This window comes from Oncorhynchus mykiss, chromosome 2 (assembly GCF_057628025.1).
Source record: "Oncorhynchus mykiss isolate SJ-2025 chromosome 2, ASM5762802v1, whole genome shotgun sequence".
Lineage (NCBI taxonomy): Eukaryota > Metazoa > Chordata > Actinopteri > Salmoniformes > Salmonidae > Oncorhynchus > Oncorhynchus mykiss.
The window spans coordinates 79,850,271-79,877,596 of NC_143023.1; the positions used below are offsets into that span (position 1 = coordinate 79,850,271).

A 27,326-nucleotide genomic window follows, 5' to 3' on the forward strand; every position below is an offset into this window, starting at 1 on the left:
TAAATGTGATATTTAAGTTTTGAATTTTTAATACATTTGCAAACATTTCTAAAAAACAGTTTTTGCTTCGTCATTATGGGGTATTGTCTGTAGATTGATGGAAAAAACATGTCATCAATTTTAGAATTAAGCTGTAATGTAAGAAAATGTGGAAAATGTCAAGGCATCTGAATACTTCGCTCAGTGAGCAGGCTCTAAGGGCAGGCTCTAAGGGGTGATAGTGACTTTGTGTGTTGACCCTCTCGGAACCTTTATATTTAAAGTGTCAGACTATTTGATTCATGTAGTAACTTAAGTTATCAAATGTTAAATGGGTAACAGTCATGCCAGCAATATAACAGTCTTCCTCAGGGCTGGATTAATACAGGTTCTTACTGGGGCTGAAGCACCTGGGCCCAGGCTGTGGGGGGCCCAAGAGTAAGCGAAAACAAAAATAAAGGAATAGAGGAAATATATACTGTATATATTATATATACAGTGTATATTATATATGTAGTATCTATATATATATTTTTTTTTGGAGTGCATCCGCCAACCACAGGAGAACTTAGGAGCCTGCCTTGAATGAGTGTAGACAGCCTGCTACTGCCTGCTGCCACGCTGCTAATCATCAGATGGGGGAGGAGAGGTATGCCCTCGTGGGTAACTGGAAGGGTCCTGCCTTGATTGGGTAACTGATTAATAAAATAAAATAAATAAACTGCACAATAAATGTGTCTGGTCAATTGTGTGAGTCAGGGGCTAGGCCCAATTCCATAGGGGGCCAAAAATATATAATTATTTGTATTATTATAATATTTTATCCAACCACCTGAGTCTGTGCTCCAAAATACACCAGAGATCATAATTTAGCCAAAGAGGATCAATTGTTTAAAAATAGCTGTGGATACATTTTTATCAAAATAACATACAGGTTAACAAAAATAAAGGAAACACCAACCACAAGCTCCCAGAACGGCTTCAATGTGCCTTGGCATAGATTCTACAAGTGGACCATAACATATACTTTGTATTCCTCATTTACTCAGGATTTTCCTTTTTTGGGGCAGTTACCGGTATGCCTACACTCGGGAAGGACACAGTTTCGGCAGCATCCGCACCAAGTATACAGCTTGTTGCGTTGTGGGCATAGACATACAATCCATAGAAGTGTTTTGTAACCTCTTACCCTGACAATTTGACTGTTAAATCGATGGATACACTAGCAATATAAATAACTAAAGCCACACAACCTGTAATTTCTTATTCCAGCCCTGATAAACCGGAATCACAGGGGACACTGGGCCTGAGAACGACATAAATGTTTTCCTTCTCTTTAACCAAGAGAAAATTGTGTGAAATTAATAGAAATTGAAGTGAAACACAACAGTGAAATGCTTACTTACGAGCCCCTAACCAACAATGCAGTTAAATAAAATACGGATAAGAAAATAAATAAAATTAACAAGTAATTAAAGTGCAGCAGTAAAATACAATAGCCAATTATATACAGGGAGGTACTGGTGCAGAGTCAATGTGCAGGGGCACCAGTTAGTTGAAGTAATATGTACATTTAGGTAGAGTTATTAAAACTTCTTTGGGATCGGTGTTCCTGCCACGGGACGGTTGAGCTAACGTAGGCTAATGTGATTAGCCTGATGTTGTAAGTAACAAGACCATTTCCCAGGTCATAGACATATCTGATATTGGCAGAAAGCTTAAATTCTTGTTAATCTAACTGCACTGTCAAATTTGCAGTAGCTAGTAGCTATTACAGAGAAAGAATACCATGCTATTGTTTGAGGAGAGTGCGCAGTTTTGAACATGAAAAGTTACTAATAAACAAATGAGGCATATTTGGGAGGTCTTGATACAAACTTCTGAACAGAAATGTAATGGTTCATTGGATCAGTGTAAAACTTTGCACATACACTGATGCCATACAGTGGCCAAAATTGAAATTGCACCTGGGCTGGAATAATACATTATGGCCTTTCTCTTGCGTTTGAAACATGATTGTACAAAAACAAATTAAAATAATGTTTTTTTTCTTTGTATTATCTTTTAGCACATCTATTGTATTATATTCTACTACATTCCTTTCACATTTCCATAAACTTCAAAGTGTTTCCTTTCAAATGGTACCAAGAACATGCATATCCTTCTTGCTTCAGGGCCTGAGCTAGAGGCAGTTAGAGTTGGGTATGTCATTTTAGGTGAAAATTGAAAAAAGGGGGTAATCCTTGAAGTGACTATGAATAGATAACAACAGGGAGTAGCAGCTGTGTAAGAGAAAGGGGGGGAATGCAAATACTCTGGGTAGCCGTTTGATTAGAAATTCAGGAGTGGCATGGGGATAGAAGTTGTTTAGAAGCCTCTTGGACCTGGACTTGGTGCTCCGGTACCGCTTGCCGTGTGGTAGCAGAGAGAACAGTCTGTGACTAGGGGGGCTGGAGTCGTTGACTATTTTTAGGGCCTTCCTCTGACACCGCCTGGTATAGAGGTTCTGGATGGCAGGAAGCTTGGCCCCAGTGATATACTGGGCCGTAAGCACTACCCTCTATAGTGCCTTGCGGTCAGAAGCCATGCAGTTGCCATACTAGGCAGTGATGCAACCAGTCAGGATGCTCTCGATGGTGCAGCTGGATAAACTTTTGAGGATCTGAGGACCCAGGCCAAATCTCTTCAGTCTCCTTAGGGGGAGTAGGTTTTGTCGTACACCCTTCACGACTGTCTTGGTGTGCTTGGAACATGTCAGCTTGTTGGTGATGTGGACACCATGGAAATTAAAACTCTCAACCTGCTCCACTGCAACCCCATCGATGAGAATGGGGGCGTGCTCGGTCCTCATTTTCCTGTAGTCCACAATCATCTCCTTTGTCTTGATCAAATCAAATCAAATGTATTTATATAGCCCTTCGTACATCAGCTGATATCTCAAAGTGCTGTACAGAAACCCAGCCTAAAACACCAAACAGCAAGCAATGCAGGTGTAGAAGCATGGTGGCTAGGAAAAACTCCCTAGAAAGGCCAAACCCTAGGAAGAAACCTAGAGAGGAACCAGGCTATGTGAGGTGGCCAGTCCTCTTCTGGCTGTGCCGGGTGGAGATTATAACAGAACATGGCCAAGATGTTCAAATGTTCATAAATGACCAGCATGGTCCAATAATAATAAGGCAGAGCAGTTGAAACTGGAGCAGCAACACAGCCAGGTGGACTGGGGACAGCAAGGAGTCATCATGTCAGGTAGTCCTGAGGCATGGTCCTAGGGCTCAGGTCCTCCTAGAGAGAGAGAAAGAAAGAGAGAAAGAGAGAATTAGAGAGAGCACACTTAAATTCACACAGGACACCGAATAGGACAGGAGAAGTACTCCAGATATAACAAACTGACCCTAGCCTCCCGACACATAAACTACTGCAGCATAAATACTGGAGGCTGAGACAGGAGGGGTCAGGAGACACTGTGGCCCCATCCGAGGACACCCCTGGACAGGGCCAAACAGGAAGGATATAACCCCACCCACTTTGCCAAAGCACAGCCCCCACACCACTAGAGGGATATCTTCAACCACCAATTTACCTTCATGTTGATCATGTTGAGAGAGAGGTTGTTGTCCTGGCACCACACGGCCATGTCTCTGACCTCCTCCCTATCATTGTTGGTGATCAGGCCTACCACTGTTGTGTCATCTGCAAACTTAATGATGGTGTTAGTGTATTACCTGGCCATGCAGTCATGAGTGAACAGGGAGCACAGGAGGGGACTGAGCATGCACCCCTGAGGGGCCACTGTGTTGAGAATCACCGTGGCGGAGGTGTTGCAACCTACCCTTATCACCTGGGGGCGACCCGTCAGGAAGTCCAGGATCCAGTTGCAGAGGGAGGCGTTTAGTCCCTGGGTCCTTAGCTTAGTGTTTAGCATTTAGGGCACTATGGTGTTGAATGCCGAGCTGTAGTCAATGAATAGCATTCTCACATAGGTGTTCCATTTGTCCAGGTGGGAAAGGGCAGTGTGGAGTGCAATAGAGCTGGCATCATCTGTGGATCTGTTGGGGCGGTATGCAAATTGGAGTGGGTCTATGGTTTCTGGGATAATGCTGTAGATGTGAGCCATGACCAGCCTTTCAAAGCACTGTATTGATGCTTTGCCTTTTTGATGGTTCGTCGGAGGGCATAGCATGATTTCTTACAAGCTTCTTGCTTAGAGTCCCACTCCTTGAAAGCGGCAGCTCTAGCCTTTAGCTCAGTGCGGATGTTGCCTGTAATCCATGGCTTCTTATTGGTATATGTACGTACAGTCACTGTGGGGTAGACATCATCGATGCACTTATTGATGAAGCCAATGACTGATGTGATGTACTCCTCAATGTCATCGGAGGAATCCCGGAACATATTCAAGTCTGTGCTAGCAAAACAGTCCTGTGGCTTAGCATCTGCTTCATCTGACCAGTTTTTCATGTTAACATATTCTCTCATATCACTTTCTATGTAATGAGGTTTAATTTTCCCAGTGTAAAATGTTTGTTTGTTTGCCAATGACCACAGATGCGATAGTCATCATCTGTGCACAATGACTGTAGCAAAGACAGTACAGTATGAACAATAGAATTCCCTAATCACACTTGTAGGTGATGTCATGGCAACGTTGGCTAGCTAAGGTCATATACAGAAACGTGATCAGTTCGAGCAGTCGTCTTGTGATCAACTGCCGTCATATTGATTACGATGTAAAGTTGTTATTGACGCAAATGAAAATGTGTCAGTTTGTCACTTTCACAAGGTAGGACTAATAACATGTTCAACTATGTAACATTGGCTCAAATCTAGGTCGTGACATTAGAGTTCTAGAAAATGTTTCACTTCTCTCATTGACCTCTCGATTTGGCAACAAATTCCAGTCTCTAACGTTGCTGTCTATGTTTTTTCTGCCTTTAAGTAATGAACGGGACTTGTGATAGCTAAAGTCCTATTCTAAACCTATGTCATACTTCCGACGAAGGGCATAGTACTTTTTTTGCATCCTTCTCCTCCTGTTTAAGATAGAAACATCATTCAAACTTTAAAACATACAGACTGAGTTTATATCTTTCATACTTTTTAACTATTAAAGCTCCCCATTATTAGAAAGTCACATGACTTCCAATATTCCCTTCACTGGGAACACAAATCAGCTACTTTGACCACATTCCCAACAAGTTATTAAAAAAAGTGAAATATTAAGAGGTTGCAGGTTTGTTATTAGTAAATGATAAGAAAATACCATTCTGAGTTACCTAATGACATTACAAAGTAGCAATAGACTGTTAAAGGGATACTTTAGGAATTTGGCAATGAAGCCCTTTATCTGATTCCCCCAGAGTCAGATTAACTTGGGATATAATTTTTATGTCTCTGTGTGCAGTTTGAAGTAACTTGCTAACTAGCGTTAGCGCAATTGCTTACTAGCGTTAGTACAATAACTGGAAATCTATGGTAGTACTTAGCATGCTAGTTGTTACCATAGACTTAGCATTGGCTCGCAAAACTACTTCTAACATTATTCATACTGGATGCAGAGACATGGATACCATTTTTATGAGTTCATCTGACTCTGGTGAAGTAGATAAAGGGTTTCATTACCAAAATCCTGAAGTATCCCTTTAAAAGGAGGGGGAAGTATGCATGAACTCTTTAGCTAATGATCCTTTCTAAATGAGATTTGCGAAATATTATGCAAAAATGTCAATTGGGCATGGTTTCCCAACTTTCTCCCAACTTTGCTTCAGAGAAAAAGCTTATACAAGCACAGAGAAATAACCTACTGTAGCCTACAAACAAACGATCCAAAACAAATCAACTGAGATACAATGCTGGTTTGGACTCTCGCCAAGTCTTTGTTTTCAAGTAAGTCTGCATTGTTCCTTCTATATGGGTTCAAAACACCATTCATGCACTCGTCAACGGTCTGCTAAAAGAAAAACGAAATCATTATGAACATGCCTACTATCACACTGCTAATGAAAATGGACAGGGAGCAGCTAAGTAGAGGAATGATGGGATTTTTAACAAGGATATAACAAGGACTTTCTGTGGGGATGGGTAAGATACAGGCACGTATGTTTTTGTTGTCCGAAACTCTGAATGGGCTTTGAATATTGAGTGAGTATTTACTAAGCAGAAAGTAGGCTGTATGTGTGAGTGGTGGGGGAACTTGACAGGACAGTAATAGCTCCTGTAGAAAAGTGGTTACAATCCAGACTGACTCTGGTTACAGAACTGCTAAAATAGCCCAAAGTTTCCACTGTTCATTCCACTTGGCATCTGTTCCCACTCCACACTTTTGCTAAATATTTTTCTGGAACAATGTTGTGTTTACCTGACCTACTCTATTCCTCTCCCAAGCAGAAATACATGGTTTTAATACAAAACAAATTACTCACTCTGAAAGCGGCCAGAGATCAAGTGTCTTTTTGCCAGCATTTCTTTTCTCTGGCAATGTAGCTAGTGAAGCAGCTCTTAAACTGATGCTAACGGAGAAATGCCTAAAAGCTATCTCTGCATTTCACGCTCTGCACTGGACAAAATGTCCATGACATTTCAGGGAGAGCTAGAGCCCTCAGCCTAGACTTCAATAATATCTTCCACATATTCTTCTCCACGGCTATATATATATTTTTTTTTTACTATTGAGCATACTACAGGGGGTTTGGGAGGATGTGTTAACATTATTGGCCACCGTCTCCTTGATACAGTATATCCACATTCCAATATTGACCACATATTGGCAATGACAGAGCTTTTAATAGTAAGTGCCAATGTCTCCGAGTTATGAAATGTGATATCATGTAATATCATTGAAAGTACCCTGTGTAGTGAGTGTCCTGTTGACTTTGAGTGGCCAGGCAGTGCTGAGAATAGTGTCTCTCTTCAGGGAGGAGGAAGGACCGGGTCAAGGGCAGGTGGACTGAACAGAGATGATTTCAGCTGGCAGGCTAGACAATCTGAGAGGGACAATGATAACCGTTACATGCCCTGTCATTTACTCACAACCTCTCAGCCAGGGTTCACAGAACTCCCATGGAGGTGGTCGAAAGCATTGACTATCAGGAATCAAAGTAAGACTCAGAGGCAGACTGTCGAAGTAACAATGTTTAATGTTCCAACAGGCGCAAGCAGAAGACAGGTCAAGGCAGGCAGAGGTCGGTATTCCAGAGGGAGGCCGAGGTACAGGTCGGCGGGCAGGCTCATGATCAGGACAGGCAAGAGTCAAGACCGGGAGGAAATGCAAAAGAGAATAGAAGCAGCAGTACGGGAAAACACACTGGTTGACTTGAAAAACATACAAGACGAACTGGCAGAGAGAGACAGGAAACACAGGGATATATACACTGGGGAAAATAAGCGACACCTGGAGGGGCTGGAGACAATCACAAGACAGGTGAAACAGATCGGGGCTTGACATTGTCGTGACATCTGCAATAAAGTCCTGTCATTCAATACACACACACTGTAGTGCTGTGGCTGACATACAGTAGTAACAGTTAATTCGTCAGGCTCTCTGCTGAAGATGTCTTTAGGACGATCAATTAATTCTATTCTATTACAGAGAGGAAGGAAACATTACGTTTATGATTTCAAGCACACTGTAATAGCGTATTGGCACAAGGGTCATCCTAAAACAATCCAATTTACAGCAATCAAGAGGTGCTAACTTCACAGAGTATAGCTGTCTAATTCCACATTTTTAAATTGGTGCATGCCCTGATAGCTGATTAGCAAGTAAAAACTAGAAAATGACATCCTTAAAATTTGTCAAATTTGATTGGAATGGCAGAAACACATAATTTCCCTGTTAACATACAATTGCTATTGTCAGGTTAGGAAGTTAAACCTGGCCATTCACTGCATTTAATGGTTATAGTCACTTCACATGTTCTACCCACTCCATTCTTCAACTCTAGGCTAATCCCTATAAGAAATGTTACCTTGTCTCATAACCTATGAGCCTCGGGAATATCTAGTTATGAATCTTTTCATTTGCCAGTCATTGACTCTTTATCGTTAGTAGTTAACTAGACTGTCAAACGACCTTTCTCGGGGCTGGATGAAAGTAATTGTCACTTGTGTGATGTCTCTCAGTGGGTTGCCAGACCTTTTCAAATGGGACCTCGGTCTCTGTCATGCTCTGAACTCTACTCTTTCCATTTGACCCACGCATGACCCAGTTTTGTTTGTATAAACACAAGGTTCTGATAGACCAGACTGCATCTGGAGAAATACATGTTGCCACTTCAAGCCAACTCTTGAATATCATTGGGGTTCTTATGATGACAACAATTAATACATTTATGGAAACTATTCATCTATTGTAAAGGATAATCCTACAGACTATCATAATGCAGTGAACCCGGAATTTGCTATTGTCTCAAGGTGTAAATATTATACTAACTGTATTATACAGTGGAAGTGGAACCATCACACAAACACTTAAACACACCTCAACTCTACACCTCATTAGATAGCACCCTGTCTCTCTGAGCTTACAGCTTCAATGACGACACACATCCTCATGAGACAAAACCAATTTGACTACCAGCTGCAGAATTAAACATGCACTCTTCCAAACAATTGTCTCTTCTGTAAGGTCTGTTCGGTCGCAAGGCTGTGTTCTTCTCAGAACTGTGTATATTTAACAGTTTCTCTCTTTGTGTTTCTTAGCAGAGTTGGTGAGGATGAAGGGCTGCCCACTCCACTGCCAACGCGTCTGAACACTGAACAGACACGGCCACACAGAGAATTAGAGAAGGGTTCGCCCATCGTCACATGTAGGCCACATATCTGCTCTCCTCAATGCCTTGCGACTGAATAGGTATGCCATTGTTTGGAGTAATGCTTTATTTTTTTACATTGTTGTCTTACCATGAGAAATGAAGCCGAGCGAGAGTCCCAGAACTGGGGTTAGTCTAAATCTGCTATGATAGGGGATTACAAGGTTTCCTCCATGCTTAAAGAACCATACCCTGATGTTAAGTCAAGATATAGAGATTCAGCATATGTGTTGGTATAGAGCTTCAACGTATCTGTTTCCTCAAAATAATGTCTGAGTGATTTCACCCTTTTCCTTTATAGTATGTCCCTCTGGTAATACTCAAAACAAGGGGAACTGACACTAATTTGACCTCACCAGTCAGTAGACATATAAAACCAAATTCCTATTTAATAAACAGAGCTGAAGTAAATATATCTGAATTACTGCACATACGCTTTCTACATATTTTTGTTTAATTGTTATTGAAAAGCTGTTCCTGTCTACACAAATGCATTGAGGATTTGTGCATAATTTTCTTGTCACAGACATGTGACAATACACTTCACACAATAGAATGGGTGAATGAATGAGAGTGCCCATTACAGCCTGAGGAGAAATGGCAGAGAATTGCTTTTAGTTTGTCATGTATATCCTCATTCTCCTGGTTCACCTGCAGAACAAACCACTGGCTCTTTGAATCACAACATCTGAGCACATTACAAGAAGATACAATATATATTTTGAGAATAGCATGCCTGCCATTGAGTTGTTTTCTGGCTTAGGAAGTTGTGGCAAATAAGAGGAAAGAGCAATAACCATGAGAACTATGCAAAAGGCAGTATTAGAGCCAGTATTCCATGAGGACAAACTATAATGTGCACCACTATAATTGCAAAACAACTCTTCCCCTCCTCCTCATCCCAAATTACTAATTCACAATTAAATGAGGCAAGGTTTGTTTCAAAATAATTAATGAGATAAACTGTAGCTGGGTTGGTCAGTTGGCTTTGTTTTATTTGTTCCATATCTTGTCATTTGAGGAAATCAAAAGACTGGGAGGGTCACTTCTTGTTCAAGTGGACCCATTGAAAATGAGAAATCTGATAAACAAATGCCTGAATGGTTGATAGATGAGTCACATAGTATTTTCTATTTTTCTCACACAGAATAAAGCTTCCCAGTGCTTTGGAGTTTTCTCTTCAATTTAATTCAAAATACCCAATCAATATCAGACAAATTGCTATCATTTCAGGAAATCCAACAAACATTTGCTGTACCGTACAGATAGTTATTTGGGTATCTGCAAGTAAGGCATTTTAATGAATTCCAGATGATGTTCCCCCCACTGAACCAAATGCGAACCCCCAGTTGACCATCTCTTGTTGAAAGATGAAATACCTTTAAAATCCTAATTTTATACTGCTATACAATCCGATGTTAAAACTACCTTAAGCTGACTGTTCACCTAACAAGGTGCAAGAGATGCAATATAAGTGTATGCAAAGGGTCCATAGGACTTCCATTATGTGTAATAAAATGAATGCCAAATTCTCTGATACCTGCTGTAAGTGTAAGAAGGAACCCATGGCCACTTGTTTTGGACTAAATTTTTCTGGGAAAATGTCAAAACAAAGCTGGATGGCATGTTCAGATCTCCTATAAGAATGGACCATTGGCTATTTGTATTGGGTGTCACTTACCTTAGCACAGCTCAATCTCTTTAAAAAAAAAGACTATTTGTGGCCTGAAAATGCATCCTCCTGAACTGGATAAATTACCAGCCACCAACAATACATAAGTGGAGCTGTGAGATCTTTAAAGTGCAGCTATTGGAGAAGAGTGATATATTTAGGAACAAGGAAGGGGACTTCTACACAATATTTAGCTACGTTTTCCCTCTAATCTCGCAGATAAAATGAGAAGTGACCATATAAAAACACTATGGGTCTTCCGTTGGTACAATTGGACCGCTTTCGTGTTGCATGGTATTCTTTTTGTTGTTGTATAGCTAGCTGTAAGGCCTCTATACTCCTTTAGAGGTATGTTGTATTTTACTGTAAATACTACAGCCATACACTTTGTGACAGTCAATTTAATAAAACCATGTAATGTAAAGAAAGATCATTAGGGGTAATGAAACACTGGAAGATAGAAAATAACTGAAAGTGAATGTATAATTATTGATTTGTGTGTGTGTGTTTGTTATTGTTTACTGTTAAGAGAAAATGTGGGTGCTTGTTGGTAATGTTATGCTTTATGTAACCTTATTTCGTTTAGAAATTCACATACAGTTGAAGTCGGAAGTTTACATACACCTCAGCCAAATACATTTAAACTCAGTTTTTCACAATTCCTGACTTTTAATCAAAGTAAAAATCCCCTGTCTTAGGTCAGTTAGAATCACCACTTTATTTTAAGAATGTGAAATGTTAGAAAAATAGTAATAGAGAGAATGATTTATTTCAGCTTTAATTCCTTTCATCAGGGTTGAGGTCAGGGCTTTGTGATGGCCACTCCAATACCTTGACTTTGTTGTCCTTAAGCCATTCTGCCACAACTTTGGAAGTGTGCTTGGGGTCATTGTCCATTTGGAAGAAACATTTGCGACCAAGCTTAACTTTCTGATTGATGTCTTGAAGTGTTGCTTCAATATATCCACATAATTTTCCTGCCAATTGATGCCATCTATTTTGTGAAGTGCACCAGTCCCTCCTGCAGCAAAGCACCGCCAGAACATAATGCTGCCACCACCGTGCTTCACGGTTGGGATGGTGTAATTCGGCTTGCAAGCCTCCCCCTTTTCCCCCCAAACATAACGATGGTCATTATGGCCAAACAGTTATATTTTTGTTTCATCAGACCAGAGGACATTTCTCCAAAAATCTTTGTCCCCATGTGCAGTTGCAAACCGTAGTCTGGCTTTTTTATGGCGGTTTTGGAGCAGTGGCTTCTTCCTTGCTGAGCGGCCTTTCAGGTTGTGTTGATATAGGACTCGTTTTACTGTGGATATAGATACCTTTCTACCTGTTTCCTCCAGCATCTTCACAACGTCCTTTGCTGTTGTTCTGGGATTGAGTTGCACTTTTCGCACCAAAGTACGTTCGTCTCTAGGAGACAGAATGCATCTCCTTCCTGAGCGGTATGACGGCTGCGTGGTCCCATGGTGTTTATACTTGCATACTATTGTTTGTACAGATGAACGTGGTAAATTCAGGCATTTGGAAATTGCTCCCAATGATGAACCAGACTTGTGGAGGTCTACAATTTTTTTTCTGAGGTCTTGGCTGATTTATTTTGATTTCCTATATATATTTCAAGCAAAGAGGCACTGAGTTCGAATGTAGGCCTTGAAATACATCCACAGGTACACCTCCAATTGACTCAAATTATGATTATTATCCTATCAGAAGCTTCTAAAGCCATGACATCATTTCTTGGAATTTTCCAAGCTGTTTAAAGGCACAGTCAACTTTGTGTATATAAACTTCTGACCCACTGGAATTGTGATAGAATTAATTGTAAGTGAAATAATCTGTCTGTAAACAATTGTTGGAAAAATGTATTGTGTCATTCACAAAGTAGATGTCCTAACGGACTTGCCAAAACTATAGTTTGTTAACAAGAAATTTGTGGAGTGGTTGAAAAACGAGTTTCAATGACTCCAACCTAAGTGTATTTAAACTTCCGACTTCAACTGTATATGTACAATTTGTTCATGATGAAGACCTAAAACAAGGAAAGTTCAATTGTAAAAATATATATCTACAAGACAAAAGAAACCTCAATGTCCAAATAACTATTTTTAGGCATTTTAAGGCATACCCTGTTCATACCAGCTGACAGAGTAGACTACAGGGTATTCCTCCACCACCTACTCCACTTTAGAGCATCTCTTTTAGTCATAGCATCCTAAACAGTTTGTGCCAAGACAAGATATAAGGTGACATGTTTTGCTGTGATTACAACTGAACCGAGCCATATTGCTAATTAAAATACAACTTATAATGTCTCTGGTGCAGTGAGGGAGCGCCCTGGGAACAAATATGCACTTTTTATCATTGGAAGTATGCCTGAATGCACACGTCACATTTTATCTGTCAATAGGTGTAGGGTTCTCTCAAAATGGAGTTGACTCTCGACTCCTGAAAGGTGCACATTGAATAAGTGCAAACTCTGTTTCAGTTCAGTACAGTACCTTAGCTTGAATTTGAATGAAAATCCTTCTAATTTATTGAGACTTCTACACAGTCTATGCATGCACTCACAACAGTACCAAGTGATTACATATAATCGGGAGTTGTCAGTCATACGTTGTGTGGGCAACATAGTGAACCTGTGATTGTACTAAGATGAGGTTGCTGTGTTTTTGATGTATATTCTCTTGTGTGTTGCTAATGGTAGAGCTTCTGCCTGTGGGCCTGCTGCTACCGCTGCTGCTGAGGAATGGTAATGATCAATGGGATGATAGTGATTATGGTTACCATGATCATCATACTTCCTGGTATCCTTCCACGTGCAGAACACTGCCCTTGTCCTTTCTCCTTACTGTTCTGTGCTGCAGCCTAAATCCAATAACCCCGTCAGTTATCAAGCCCTCTGTTGCCTGTCATATACTGAAATTCCATCAAGGCGGAGGATGCTTTTAGGGTGTGCCCGGCGCTGAATTATACAAATGTTGCCAGTTGAATGGGTGGAATAGAGGAATAAAGGCAGTGACGGGGGCTGCTAGCAGTGAGTTGAGAATCAGGACTGGGCTGCTGCTCTTCGATCGTGGCCCTATGGGCCAAAATAATCATTGGATAACGAGTAGAGTGAGAGATTAGTGTGAATCAAAGTGGATATTAAACAGGATGGCAAACAAATTGATGCGCCTAATTATGAAGTCCTTGAAATGAAATTTTCTGAACCTCTATGAATCACATTCAAGTCGCTGAGGTGTTTGTGGGGATTTTACTCATTGAGTTTTCCACTGTATTGTATGGCAACATGTGTTTTTCCCCACTCTGGGCACTTACAGTGCATACAATATGTATCACCAGAGTCCTTGTTGTGTTGCAGGCAAATATTAGGTTGGAGGTCAGGAACTAAAAGCATTACTGTAGCAGACGAGGAGCTGTCAATTGCTATTTTTATCAACAACTGTGGCTGAACATTTACTGTTAGATTTACTGTTAGACAAGGCAGTGAAAACAAAGAGAAAGAAAGCAGTGAGAAAGAGAACAGAGAGGAGATTGAAAGAGAGGTACGCCTATCACCACTGTAACCCTAGCTGCCACCAGGCCTGCTGGAGCGGAATTGAGGCCAGTGACGAGTGGCACTCTCAGAGACACAAACTAAGGCTCTCGCCTCTCAACACCTGCCTCTTCATTTCCTACATTATTCTATTTTCCTCTGAGTCCCAGGAGGACTAGCGAAGTGACGCTACTCCAAACCCTCCAAAAGCAACAGCATTAATAATGAAAACAACCTACGTCGACTCCACCAGCAATTTGAATTTTCAGAGCCATTCAGGGGTGATGTTTTGAACCAAGATTTAGAAGTGGCTTAAGTCAAGAGATGCACATATTCTGTCAGAGCCATGTGCATTATGTGCTTATCAAGCTACTCTGCCTTTTCCTGTTTGCTGTGGCTTGCCTCATATCACCGTGCAGGTTGATCTTAGATTAGTTCACATGTCAAAACAGACATGACATCATCAACAGCTGTAATGTCAGCAATGATGTCTAGCACAAAGTAACAAGACAAGACCCTTTTAACTGTATGCAAGGACAATACTAAAACATATGAAGAGATTAAAGTGTTCTCTTGACCATGTATTAGGTGTTAAGACGTGAAATGAATCAATATATTGTAGAATAATTACAGTTAAATGAAGTTCCTTCTCAAAACTAAAAAAATATATTTAAATAAAGACACCAATTTCAGACTAAATAAAGCTGTATACTCAGAAAATACTAACAAGAGAACAGGTGATTCTTTTGAAGGTAACAGTGGGATGTATCAATCAACATTCATTCAGTTTCCCCAAAAGGCACATTAATCCAGATAAAATGGGAGTTAATATGACCGCTTGTGATGGCCCCCACAGAGCAAATAGGGTTTTAAGTAAATAAGGAGTGGTCACCTGATTCACAAGAAAGTGGTCAAATGAAAGCCTTCAATCCAAACCATTAGGCATGGCTGTCATAACATGGCTGCTATTATTGCAGAGTGTGCAATGACAGTGAACTAAACAATACATGTCAGCAGCATGAATCTACTGTGCAGAGGTAAGGGAGAGATTATTAGAAAAGGTTACTACTCTGCCTAGGTGGAAAGTGGCTGTTTGCAATTGTAATAGGTTACATTTGCATGGTCAGTCTGAGAAAATGAATGGTCAGTGTGTGTGTGTGTGTGTGTGTGTGTGTGTGTGTGTGTGTGTGTGTGTGTGTGTGTGTGTGTGTGTGTGTGTGTGTGTGTGTGTGTGTGTGGCGGGTTGAGAGAGTGAGAGAGTGAGAGAGAGCGAGAGAGCGAGAGAGAGAGACTGACAGAGAGAGACCGTGACTGACAGGGAGAGGTAGCGTGACTGACAGAGAGAGAAAGAGTGACTGACAAACAGAGAGAGTGACAGAGACAGAGAGAGTGACAGAGGCAGAGAGAGAGACCCTTTAATGTCAAACAATTAAAATTGCTCAATCATAGGCGAGGAATGCAGGATAATGGCAGTGCACTTTTAGTGACGAGTGGCCAACAACTGACAGACAGGCATGCTGACATTTCTGAAGACTGATAGATGATGCAACACCTTCACTGTTGAGATGTGATGAGACTTTGACAGCTGGACAGATCCTTGGTCTGGCATAATAATGTTTTCTCACATCTACAGTACCAAAGTAAAAAAAAAGGGCCTGCAACCACTGTAAGTGGAATGTCTCCCCCTCCCCATCAGCAAATAGTTCTATCCATATTGTCCAGTTTTAACAGTATATGTATATTCTGTATATGTCATGTCACTCACTGCTGCTTCTTGTAGCCACTGAGAATACCATCATAAGTAGTATGTGCAGCAGAGGTAGTTTGGTGGGCTACAGTCAAGTGATAAGTACCCTTGTCTGAGACCATAGCAAATGCATATTTTATCCAAACATGTAAAGAAATCCCAGCTGAACTACACTACTTTCAGTGTCACCAGTAGTTTAGATTTAAATACATATGTTTTATCATAATTGTGATAACATGTTAGACAGTTATATGTACATACTGTGTACTCTGCACTGTATTGACTCTAATTCTGTTCTGGTATTGAGAAATCACCCCTGACACAGCAATTAGCGATAGTACCACGCATTGGCCTCTTTCGCTGCCTGATGTTGATGTGCGTAATTTCGAGTTACATTCAACCAGACAAAAGCGCTGGTACTTCTCATAGTTGTGTGCCCGAGTCGCCTGTTCACTGAATGTTTCCAAACAGTCCCATTTTGAGAACCGTTAATGTCATCTGCGCTGCTCTGGTGACGTCGCAATTGCGCATCCCAATGTGAATTGAACTGTAGGCGCACTGAAGCCAAAAATAACTATGGACTGGCTATTTAATTGTATCTGGTCAGGTGTTTCAGATATTGCTCGATGGGAGTGTGTAAGTTTTGTTGAAACTCACGCTGAATTATGTTGGCTACAATGGGTGTGATCTTGAGTCGTGTCACAGCATAGGCCATGAGAAAATGGACCCGTTGTGAAACGTAAGTTGATGAGAAAAGCACCGTGTTCTGACCGGCTGCTCCAGTAGCCTGTGGCTCTGATGGCGTCATAGAGGGGGAGGAGGAGGGGGGGGGGGTCGGTAGGTGGCAGTCGTGTCCCATCTGGTGCAGGGAGCCACTGAGAAACAGGCCTCCCCACCTCTATCTCTCTCTCTCTCTCTCTAACTCACACACACATTCTTAAGTCGTGCACGCAAGGGGGCAAACACACGCGCATCATATTACCCCCAGACGCATCGCTCCTCATGACATCAAGTGATAATGCAATTGACCAATCAGCGGGTAGATGATGGCAGGAAATTGGATAATTGTATTTCACCCATCAACAGTGAGAAGGGGTACGTGGGGAAAATATAGAGGGACCCACAACAAGGCAGACGCAACACATGAATGTGCGTCAAAGGAGAGGTGTTCAACCAGTCTAGAGGGAGTATTTCTTCTGCACTGACTGGCGATATACAAATGGTCTTGTTTTGAGTGAGGGAGGAAGCCAGTGCGTTCTGGGTGTGAGGCTATCGGCACGCTGCAACAGAGGAGAAACTACTTCCCCACACTGTCCACTATCTATTGTCTAGACCTTCGAACTTGCACATGCATTGTATCATATGATCTATGTGAGAGTGCACAAATGCATTGCATGTATAAGCTGTAGATTGTTGGATGTAAACTAATTATTAGCCTGATAAATTGTGGTCAGAGCTATTGGCCATCATCCCAACGCGCAATTTGAGTTGGCGAAGAGCGCGCACGGAGGATCATCACTAGGTGGATATTCGTTCCCTCTTGTGAGATATCAGTGGATTGTCGGTACTGGAGAGTCCTGTCTGACATACGTATAGAGCAAGAGAACAGAGAGAGGAGGCTATGATTGCTGTGGGGGAAAACTGACAGGAGCAGCTTGGTGAACAAACGGCTCTCGAGACGCAATGAGAAGTCGGGACACGAAACCTTTGGAACTATAATAGGCCTAATATATAGCGTTATATTAGTTCATCCTATGAAACATACTCATACAATTGTTGAGAGTCAGAGACCAAGGAAGGGGATTTCGTTGTTAACCCTGTAAACAAGGCTTTAATGCATTTATAGGCTATACAACCTGCTGGATTTTCCACCTGACTCGCCGCAGGTTCTTACATCAAACATACTGACTGACGCCTATGAACATCGATGGAATAATATATCAGAAGACAAAGATAAGCCTGACGACTGTATCATTCTTCGTCCAATCCACCGAATAATTCATAGGCTACATCAACTCCGGGACCCCATCCAACGACATTCAATACAGAGGAAAAGATTAGTAAGAATCTTGAAATCCGCACTGGGTTGTGCGTTGAAATCTAATCAGATTCCAGTGGGTTGCCGAGTAGCAAGGGGAAGCGTGAGAAAAGTTCCAGCTAAAAGCGTGACAGCGGGAAGACAACTATCAACCTCTTTATTTTTGCTCAATATGTATGTCGATGATGTTCAGCCGTAGATTATGATGAGGTTTGAGGATGTTATCAATCTGGGGGTCCACGGCTGCGTGAGACGGTGTCTTTAGTGGTCTGGCTCTGAAGAGGTTGGTTTGTTTTTATTGAAAATAAAAATATAAGGGCTGGATCTGGGAAGAGCTCGGATATCTCCTGATTCACGAAATGGTACCGGACAGCGACATAGATATAATTGTGCCTTGTTAACCTCACAGCGGGATATCGCTTTGCATCGAACCATTAGTTTCAACAGTGCCTCCGTATTATTTGCTTCTTGAAAAATATGATTATGGTGCTGGATAATTTGACTCTATTATCAATGTGCAAGTCCTAAATCTCAACCGATTGATTGATATTCATTGATGGATTAAATTCTACATCGTTTGCAATCTGGGGACCGGATAAGGTGTGTGAAAGTATCACCACGGAGTCTGCCAAATTGCTTGAGAATTGCGGATGTATTTTCGATGCAGTTTTCGAGGGGAAGGAGCTGAAGAGCCAACTGTCGTTGTTTGAATCAGCTATCCTGCTAACATCAGCATCTTTGGTGACAAGTAAGTTTTATGTGCTAATTTTGTTTAGTTGAAATTATTTCTAAATGCCACTAAAACCTTGCCCACATTGAATTACGGTTTTAGCTAAAGCATATTGGTAATCTGGTAGAGGTAGGCTATTTAAAATCCGCGTTCCTTTGCTGCTCTATCTCACTTTGTCGTGTTATATTACGACATAGACTAAACAAAAAGCTTCATCCGACTTAATCTGACAAAAAAAATGCATATTTTGTGTGATGTGATGAATGGACCATTCGGTGTGTGTGTGTGTGTTCGCGTGCGTGCGTATGTGTTGGAACGCTCTAGGAAATGCTTGTCGATTCAGCCTTTATTCGACTAACCTATACACATTTTATTTTATCATGAGGCTGATGCTGATACCACAAATAGCCCAAACTGATCAAAATGTGTGGAGAGGATGGTTGACTCTGTTTTGTTGAGTAGTGGTGATGCAGTCTGTTGCATCCCATTTGCTCTATTCGGACCGTTGGATTTCAGCACCTACCAAAGGCCAAATAACATTCAGAATATCTAATATTTTATGCTGATTATAATATGCACAGTAGGCCCACCAATAGCTATTTGTAGAGCACATTGCTGTGCAATTGACTTCACACTGTTATATTATTAAGGCTCCTCGCATGCGCCCGGTGGAAAGCCTAACATATGAGCACTGCCATGTCTTTGAGAATGATGTTTGCAAGAACACTATAGGGCTGTAGCTAATGCACTTTCATTTCCACCTATCCATGGAGGGTAGTGTCTGTTTTAATGCGGAGGCATTGCTGTTAGCTCACTACTGGTATTGAGGGAGCTGTCTCTCATAAACGTGGTGCTGAAGCTTCGCTTGTCATGATGTCTAGAAACGAACGTAGGCTAGAAACTCTGATGGCTAGAAACGAACGTAGCATAATGTGTGGTGAATAGCACACATACATGAAGCAACGGTGTTTTGGTTATATTCCAGTTATGATAATTGATCACCATGCACTGATGTACAGTGTGCCGTGGTATGGGATATGGTGTATAGGTTGAAACGGATTGGTTCTCCATTCATCCATCTCACCCATTCATTCATTCATTATTGGCACTAGGAGCACATGGAAACACACATACACACACACACACACACACACACACACACACACACACCCTGAACCCTCCTTCTCACACAGTGGTCTCTTTGATCTCGCAGAGGGACAGCAAGACAGAAGACCACAGAGAACATGCACACACAGGGCCTTGCATCTAGCCAGTAATGAACGTTGGATTAAATTTGACTCCTTCAAAATGAGGTTTTATCATATCTGCATGCTTAAAGCAATTGTTATACACTATACAACTCTCTTACATGTGAATTTAACCAATTGTGTTTTCTTATTTCAACCACCCATTTGTCTGAAAACAATGAAATAGGTACTCTACAGTGCATTCAGAAAATGTTCACACCCCTTGACTTCTCCACATTTTGTTGATTTACAGCCTGAATTTAAAATGGATTAAATCGAGATGTTGTGTCACTGGCCTAAACACAACACCCTATAATCTCAAAGTGGAATCCATGTTTTTAGAAATGTTTACAAATGAATAAAACATAAAAAACTTAAATGTCTTGGGTCAAGAAGTATTCAACCTTTTGTTGTGGCAAGCCTACATAATTTCAAGAGTAAACATTTGCTCAACAAGTCACACAATATGGACTCACTCTGTGTGCAATAATAGTGCAATAATGACTACCTCAACTCTGTACCCCACACATACAATTATCTGTAAGTTCTCTCAGTCGAGTAGTGCATTTCAAACACAGATTCAACCATAAAGACCAGGGAGGTTTTCCAATGTCTAGCAAAGAAGGGCACCTATTGGTAGATAGGTTAAAAAAAAAATCAGTCATTGAATATCCGTTCAAACATGTGTTGAATATTCGTGTTTTTAATGACACGTTGATGGTGTATCAATACACCCAGTCACTACGAAGTTATAAGCGTCCTTCCTGACTCAGTTGCCGGGGAGGAAGGAAACCACACTGGGACTTCACTATGAGGCCAATGGTGACTTTAAAACAGTTACAGAGTTTATTGACTGTGATAGGAGAAAATTGAGGATGGATAAATAACATTGTAGTTGCTCCACAATACTAATATAAATGACAGAGTGAAAAGAAGGAAGTCGGGACAGAATAAAAAATATTCCAAAACATTCATCCTGTTTGCAATAAAGCACTAAAGTAAAACTGCAACAAATCTGTCAAAGAAGTTTACTTTATATCCTGAATACAAAGTGTTATGTTTGGAGCAAATCCAATACAATACATCAGTGAGTACCACTCTTCATATTTTAAAGCATGGTGGTGGCTGCATCATGTTATGTGTGTGCTTGTCAGCGGCAAGGACTAGCAAGATTTTTAGGATAAAAATAAATGGAATAGAGCTAAGAAAAAATCCTAGTTCTTTCCAACACACTGGGATGCAAATTCACTTTTCAGCAGGACAATAACCTAAAACACAAGACTTGACAGAGCCTGATGAAAAAAAGAAGAATGTGCAAATATTGTACAATCCAGGTGTGCAAAGCTCTTAGAGACGTGCCCAGAAAGGCTCACAACTCTAATCACTAAAGTTGATTCTAACATGCATTAATTGATTCAGGTGTGTGAATACTTACGTAAATAATTTCTTTCAGTATTTCATTTTCAATAAAGTCAGACTTTCTAGAAAACATATTTTGACTTTGTGATTATGGGGTATTGTGTGTAGATTGGTGAGAAATAAACTATTGTATCTATTTTGAATTCAGGCTGTAACTCAACAAAATGTGGAATTAGGCAATGTATATACTGGATACAAGCTACTATCAAATAGTATTTTTCCATCATGTTTTTACCATCTTCTCCTATAATACAGCTACATTGAATCATGGATATATGTAGGTCATTTTAGGCGATACAGGTAGTAAGGCTTGGTGAACGCGCAGAGAATATTATGACTTTGTTTTAGATTGACAAATGCAGTATCTATTCTACCTTTCAGTGTTGGAAGTATATTACATTTAGTAGTAACAGTAGTAGTCAATCATTAATAATACATCACAGTAGAAGTAATAGGATTAGTAATGTTATAGCTTCAGTTGCAACTGAGGTTACGGTTGTCATTCTACTGTTGTAGAATTGATCGCAGCTTTCTGTCACCTGATTAAAGTGGCCCCCTATTCCCTCAGGTTAGTGAGGGAGTGAACATCTTTCACCCTATTTGAGAAAGCATGTTGCCTTGGGGAGACAAATTAGACTGCTCATTTTATGTTCTTCCCCTGTCAAAGATTTTAGCATGATAAATCCACTCTATGAATCCCAAAGATGACATGTGTTTGTTGTGGCCTGATGCAGAGTGATTCATGCCTACGAGGAGCCTATCCCTTCTGCATGTTGAGCACTTCTCAAAGGTCCACTTCCCTCCTGAGCTTTCCTTTCTATAGAGGTGATAGAAAGTCATCAGTCTGGGGCTGGGGGGGGGGGGGGGATTCTTGTTTGTTAATATTGCAGTAAGATGGTCAACATTTCAGCACGTACAGTAGTGCCTTCATCATTGTTGTAGGTCCATGCTCTATAAAACGTCAATGATACAATGACAACTTCCCATAATCTCCTAGAGTCATGTGCACCTACGTGTTTGTTTATTTTATTATGTGCTGGTGACAACAACAGAATCCCCAGTGTGTCTCAGGCATCCCCAGTGGTGCAGTAGTCTCAGAGCAGGTGCAGTGTGGGTACTGAGGACCGAGGCAAAAGTCCTGCTGCTGCTAACATCAAGCCAGATTTCAGTGGATAACATTGTCACCTCCTCAGACGTCTGTTTCATGTCCAATTCCTCCCCTCATTGCGGTCTCAGTAATCCGTTGAAAATTGTGCCAAGCGGCCCTGTCAAAAAATTAATGAACTTGTCAGCCAGAAAAGGGTAGCATTGCGACAAGGTGTCAGCCCCTCGTGAAGCCACAGAGCATATGCCCATGTTCCTTTTCCCACATCCTCCTTTGAAATGTTGCTTATTTCTTCAGACTGTGACTCCGTTCAGATCAGGGACATCGCTTTGTGCCATTTAATAAATGTTCATTTGTTAAATCGGATTAATCTGGGTAAAGCCCCAGCTTAGGACACCATTAGCATTCATTTCTCTGACTGCTGGGGACTTCTATCAATAATGGAACCGCCCGTACATCTTTCATCTTCTCTGGGTAGAAATGTTCTCTGGGTATTGGATTGGTTGTGAAAGGGAAATTAAAAAGTCAGGCAGTCCTGTGTTATCTACACTCTTTGAAAAAAGGAATTTAAAAGGGTTCTTTGGCTATCCCGTATGAGGACCCTTTGAAGAACCCTTTTTGGTTCCAGGTAGAACCCTTTTGGGGTAAGTGTTGGCTGCCAGACCGGCAGATAGAAACACCATGGGGGAGGTTGAGATGAGGAGGGGGGCTGGGGTACCAAGAGAGAGCGAGAGAAGGCAGATATGTTTTCAGGTCAAGGCAGTGCTGCGGTGCTGTGAGTATACACTATAAACTCTAACTGGATGCATCATCTCAGATGATTGGTGGTTTGTTACATGAGTTCAGTCCCTTGATGACTTCCCATGTCTAGGTGCTGATGTAGGCAATGGTTGAGTCTAGGGCTGTTATGGTGATTGTCACACCAGCAGTCACGAGTCATGACTGCAGTCAGATTCCATGTGACCGTTGAAACCATTAGTAGCCTACCAAACTTGCTTACGGCCAGTTGCTAATGGCCTGGTACTCAGCGCTCTATTGTCCCTCTAATCACTCTGTCATCAATGCAAATGAATTCGAAAATAAAATCAAACACTTCATGAGAGCCCTGGCATTCAGAGTTTGAGCGGAAAAGGATCACCTCTTGCGCAGCAAGAGCCCGCTCTTCATAGCTGGTTGATGCATGGAATTAATAAGTGTTCCCATAAACCCATGTTGCGCAACATTTCTATAGGCTATGCTATACAGTTACGTGAGAAAACAGAGTTTTAATGGCATCTATTAAAAATAGGAATATCCCATCAGCTGTAATCCGTTACATGTAAGGGATTACAAAAAAAGCATAACTGTAATATGTTGTTACTATCACAAATATTGTAATCAGATTACAGATACTTTTGAAAAACTAGATGATTACTTCGAAGATTAGTTTTAAATTCAGAAAGGTTGTTTGTGAAAAAAATCTTTGACAATTCTCTGTTTTCTTAATGACATTTAAATCAGCATTGAAAAAAAGCTCAAATTTAAGTTTGTTCCACCTGAGCGAGTCTGACCATAAATCAGAGACCACTATGATGACAAGCTAGTGGGAAGGTTGCTGTCCTTTTCTGTGGCATAACCAACTTGGCTCGTAATTTAACAATTGTATTCGTATTTACAGATGGGATACACGTTTGTTATTAAGGCATATGAAAATTGTTCCAGAAGGTATTTCTGCCCAAAAGATGCATTTTGATAAAAAAAAAAAGTTTACATTCAAATGACTCTCCTGTGATGTAGTGACCCGCGACATTTGGCTAGTTTCCTGAAATAAGTCAAACAAATGTGTTTGATATATCGCCGGAAAAGCTTTTGTAGACTACAGATTATCCAACTTGAATAAACTCTTGGAGGTAAGGATGACAGCAGTGGTGTAGTCTACAGCGATATGGATATCACTTATTATTGATATCTACATTGCGCATTGATGTGAATCACACTGCTGCTCTCTCATTTAGCTATTTGTGGCTTACTGATTGGGGTTGTTGTGGATGGCTGTTCACAATCTAAATATGTATTTGAAGTCAATAATGTTTGAATTCAAGAAGTTTAAGCTGCCAATCAATCATTGTTTTTGAAACCAGTGGACAGCTAGTGAAAAATGCAACAGCTGCACAGTGCGGATCCCAGCCTATGAAATAAAAGTGGTGCTTTAATTGCTCAATCTAATTCATGCTGAAAAAAACAAAACTCTATAGACCTAATGGACACATGCTCAAACTCGTAAACGTTTGATAGACTTAAAGGGGCAATCTGTAGTTGCTACATCCTTTTTTGGACTTATGTTATATATATTAATGTATAGATATAATTTAATCATATTATTAAATGTAATAGAAAGAGATGGGTTAGAAGAAGCCTACATAACCAACCCATGAAATAAAATTTTAACTCCATATATAGCCAACTATGTAAACTTTAACATTGATTTATCCTGCAATAGATATTGTTCAATTGGAAACATATTTGTATCTTCTTTTAATGCCACTTAAGGGAAAGTAATCTAAAGGTAACTGAATGTAATCAGATTATGTTACTGAATTTGGGTAATCCAAAAGTTACATTACTGATGACAATTTTGAACAGGCAACTGTAACACCCTCCATTTGGTAAATCCGACCACAACTCTATCCTTCTGATTCCAGTTTACAAGCAAAAATTAAAGCAGGAAGCACCAGTGACTTGGTCTATAAAAAGATGGTCAGATGAAGCAGATGCTAAACTACAGGACTGCTTTGCTATCACAGACTGGAACATGTTCCGGGATTCTTCCGATGACATTGAGGAATACACCACATCAGTCACTGGCTTTATCAACAAGTGCATTGAGGACGTCGTCCCCACAGTGACTGTACGTACATACCCCAACCAGAAGCTATGGATTACAGGCAACATTCGCACTGAGCTAAAGGGTAGAGCTGCCGCTTTCAAGGTGCGGGACTCTAACCCGGAAGCTTACAAGAAATCCAGCTATGCCCTGCGACGAACCATCAAACAGACAAAGCGTCAATAGACTGCTAAGATTGAATCATACTGCACCGGCTCCGATGCTCGTCGGATGTGGCAGGGCTTGCAAACTATTACAGACTACAAAGGGAAGCACAGCCGCAAGCTGCCCAGTGACATGAGCCTACCAGACAAGCTAAATCACTTCTATGCTCGCTTCAAGGCAAGCAACACTGAGACATGCATGAGAGAATCATCTGTTCCGGACGACTGTGCGATAACGCTCTCCGTAGCCGATGTGAGTAAGACCTTTAACCTCTTGCGATGAGCAAACCTGTATCCGGGAGCGTAATCATAGCCTCAAATGCATTAGCATAACGCAACGGACATAAATACCCCTAGAAACTTTTCCTATTCATGAAAATCGCAAATGAAATGAAATAAATATATTCAAACACAAGCTTAGCCTTTTGATAACAACACTGTCATCTCAGATTTTCAAAATATGCGTTACAGCCAACGCTAGACAAGTATTTGTGTAAGTTTATCATGGCATAATGCTATGCTAGGCTCTGCTGGCAGCAGGCAACATTTTCACGAAAATAAGAAAAGCAACCAAATTAAATAATTTACCTTTGAAGAACTTCAGATGCTTTCACTCAGGAGACTCCCAGTTAGATAGCAAATGTTCTTTTTTCCCAAAAATATTATTTTTGTAGGCGAAATAGCTCCCGTTTGTTCATCATGCTTGGCTGAGAAATCGACGGAAAATGCTACCATTACAACGCCAAACTTTTTTCAAAATTAACTCCATAATATCGACAGAAACACGGCAAACGTTGTTTAGGATCCATCCTCAAGGTGTTTTTAACATATTTATTCGATAATATATCCGTCGAGGCAATAGGTTTCTCATTAGAAGCGATTGGAAAAATGGCTACCTTAGTATTTTACGCAAGGTTTTCTGCGGGAGACACCATGTGACCACATGCTATATATGGTCCCTTACAGCCATTCTTCAATGGAAATTCCTAAAAAGACGTCACACTGCTGTAGACACCTTGTGGAATACATGGAAAACGTAAGCTCATTCCTAGCTCATTCACAGCCATATAAGGAGTCATTGGCATGAGGCGGTTTCAAAAAATGCGGCACTTCCTGGTTGGATTTTTATCTGGGTTTCGCCTGTAACATCAGTTCTGTGGCACTCACAGACAACATCTTTGCAGTTTCGGAAACGTCAGAGTGTCTTCTTTCCAAAGCTGTCAATTATATGAATAGTCGAGCATCTTTTCGTGACAAAATATCTTGGCTGCGGGGCCAGATGGATTACCAGGACGTGTGCTCCGGGCATGTGCTGTGCAGCTGGCAGATGTCTTCACTGACATTTTCAACATGTTCCTGTTTTAGTCTGTAATACCAACATGCTTCAATCATACCACCATAGTCCCTGTGCCCAAGAACACAAAGGCAACCTGCCTAAATGACTACAGAACCGTAGCACTCACGTCTGTAGCCATGAAGTGCTTTGAAAGGCTGGTAATGGCTCACATCAACACCATTATCCCAGAAACCCTAGACCCACTTCAATGTGCATACCGCCCAAACATAACCACAGATGACGCAATCTCTATAGCACTCCACACTGCCCTTTCCCACCTGGACAAAAGGAACACCTATGTGAGAATGCTGTTCATTGACTACAGCTCAGTGTTCAACACCATAGTGCCCTCAACGCTCATATCCAAGCTAAGTATCTTGGGACTAAACACCTCCCTCTGCAACTGGATCCTGGACTTCCTGACAGGCCGCCCCCAGGTAGTGAGGGTAGGTAGCAACGATCTGCCATGCTGATCCTCAACACTGGAGCTCCCCAGGAGTGCGGGCTCAGTCCCCTCCTGTGCTCTCTGTTCACCCACGACTGCATGGCCAAGCATGACTCCAACACCATCATTAAGTTTGCTGACGACACAGCAGTGGTAGGCCTGATCACCGACAACGACGAGACAGCCTATAGGGAGGAGGTCAGAGACCTGGCCGGGTGGTGCCAGAATAACAA

General features: G+C 41.1%; 1 protein-coding gene and 1 long non-coding RNA gene across 3 annotated transcripts in view; one reads left to right on the forward strand and one right to left on the reverse strand.

The window, feature by feature from the left end:
- Nucleotides 1-27,326, reverse strand: part of LOC149985245 (uncharacterized) — a 568,030-nt gene that overhangs the window by 128,148 nt on the left and 412,556 nt on the right. The gene's annotated exons all lie outside the window — the stretch shown is intronic.
- Nucleotides 16,608-27,326, forward strand: part of LOC110497165 (leucine-rich repeat-containing protein 4C) — a 117,498-nt gene continuing 106,779 nt past the window's right edge. Inside the window, exon 1 of the mRNA XM_021573124.3 lies at nucleotides 16,608-18,532. The gene's annotated coding sequence lies outside the window, so the exon portion shown is untranslated. The remainder of the gene's footprint in view (nucleotides 18,533-27,326) is intronic.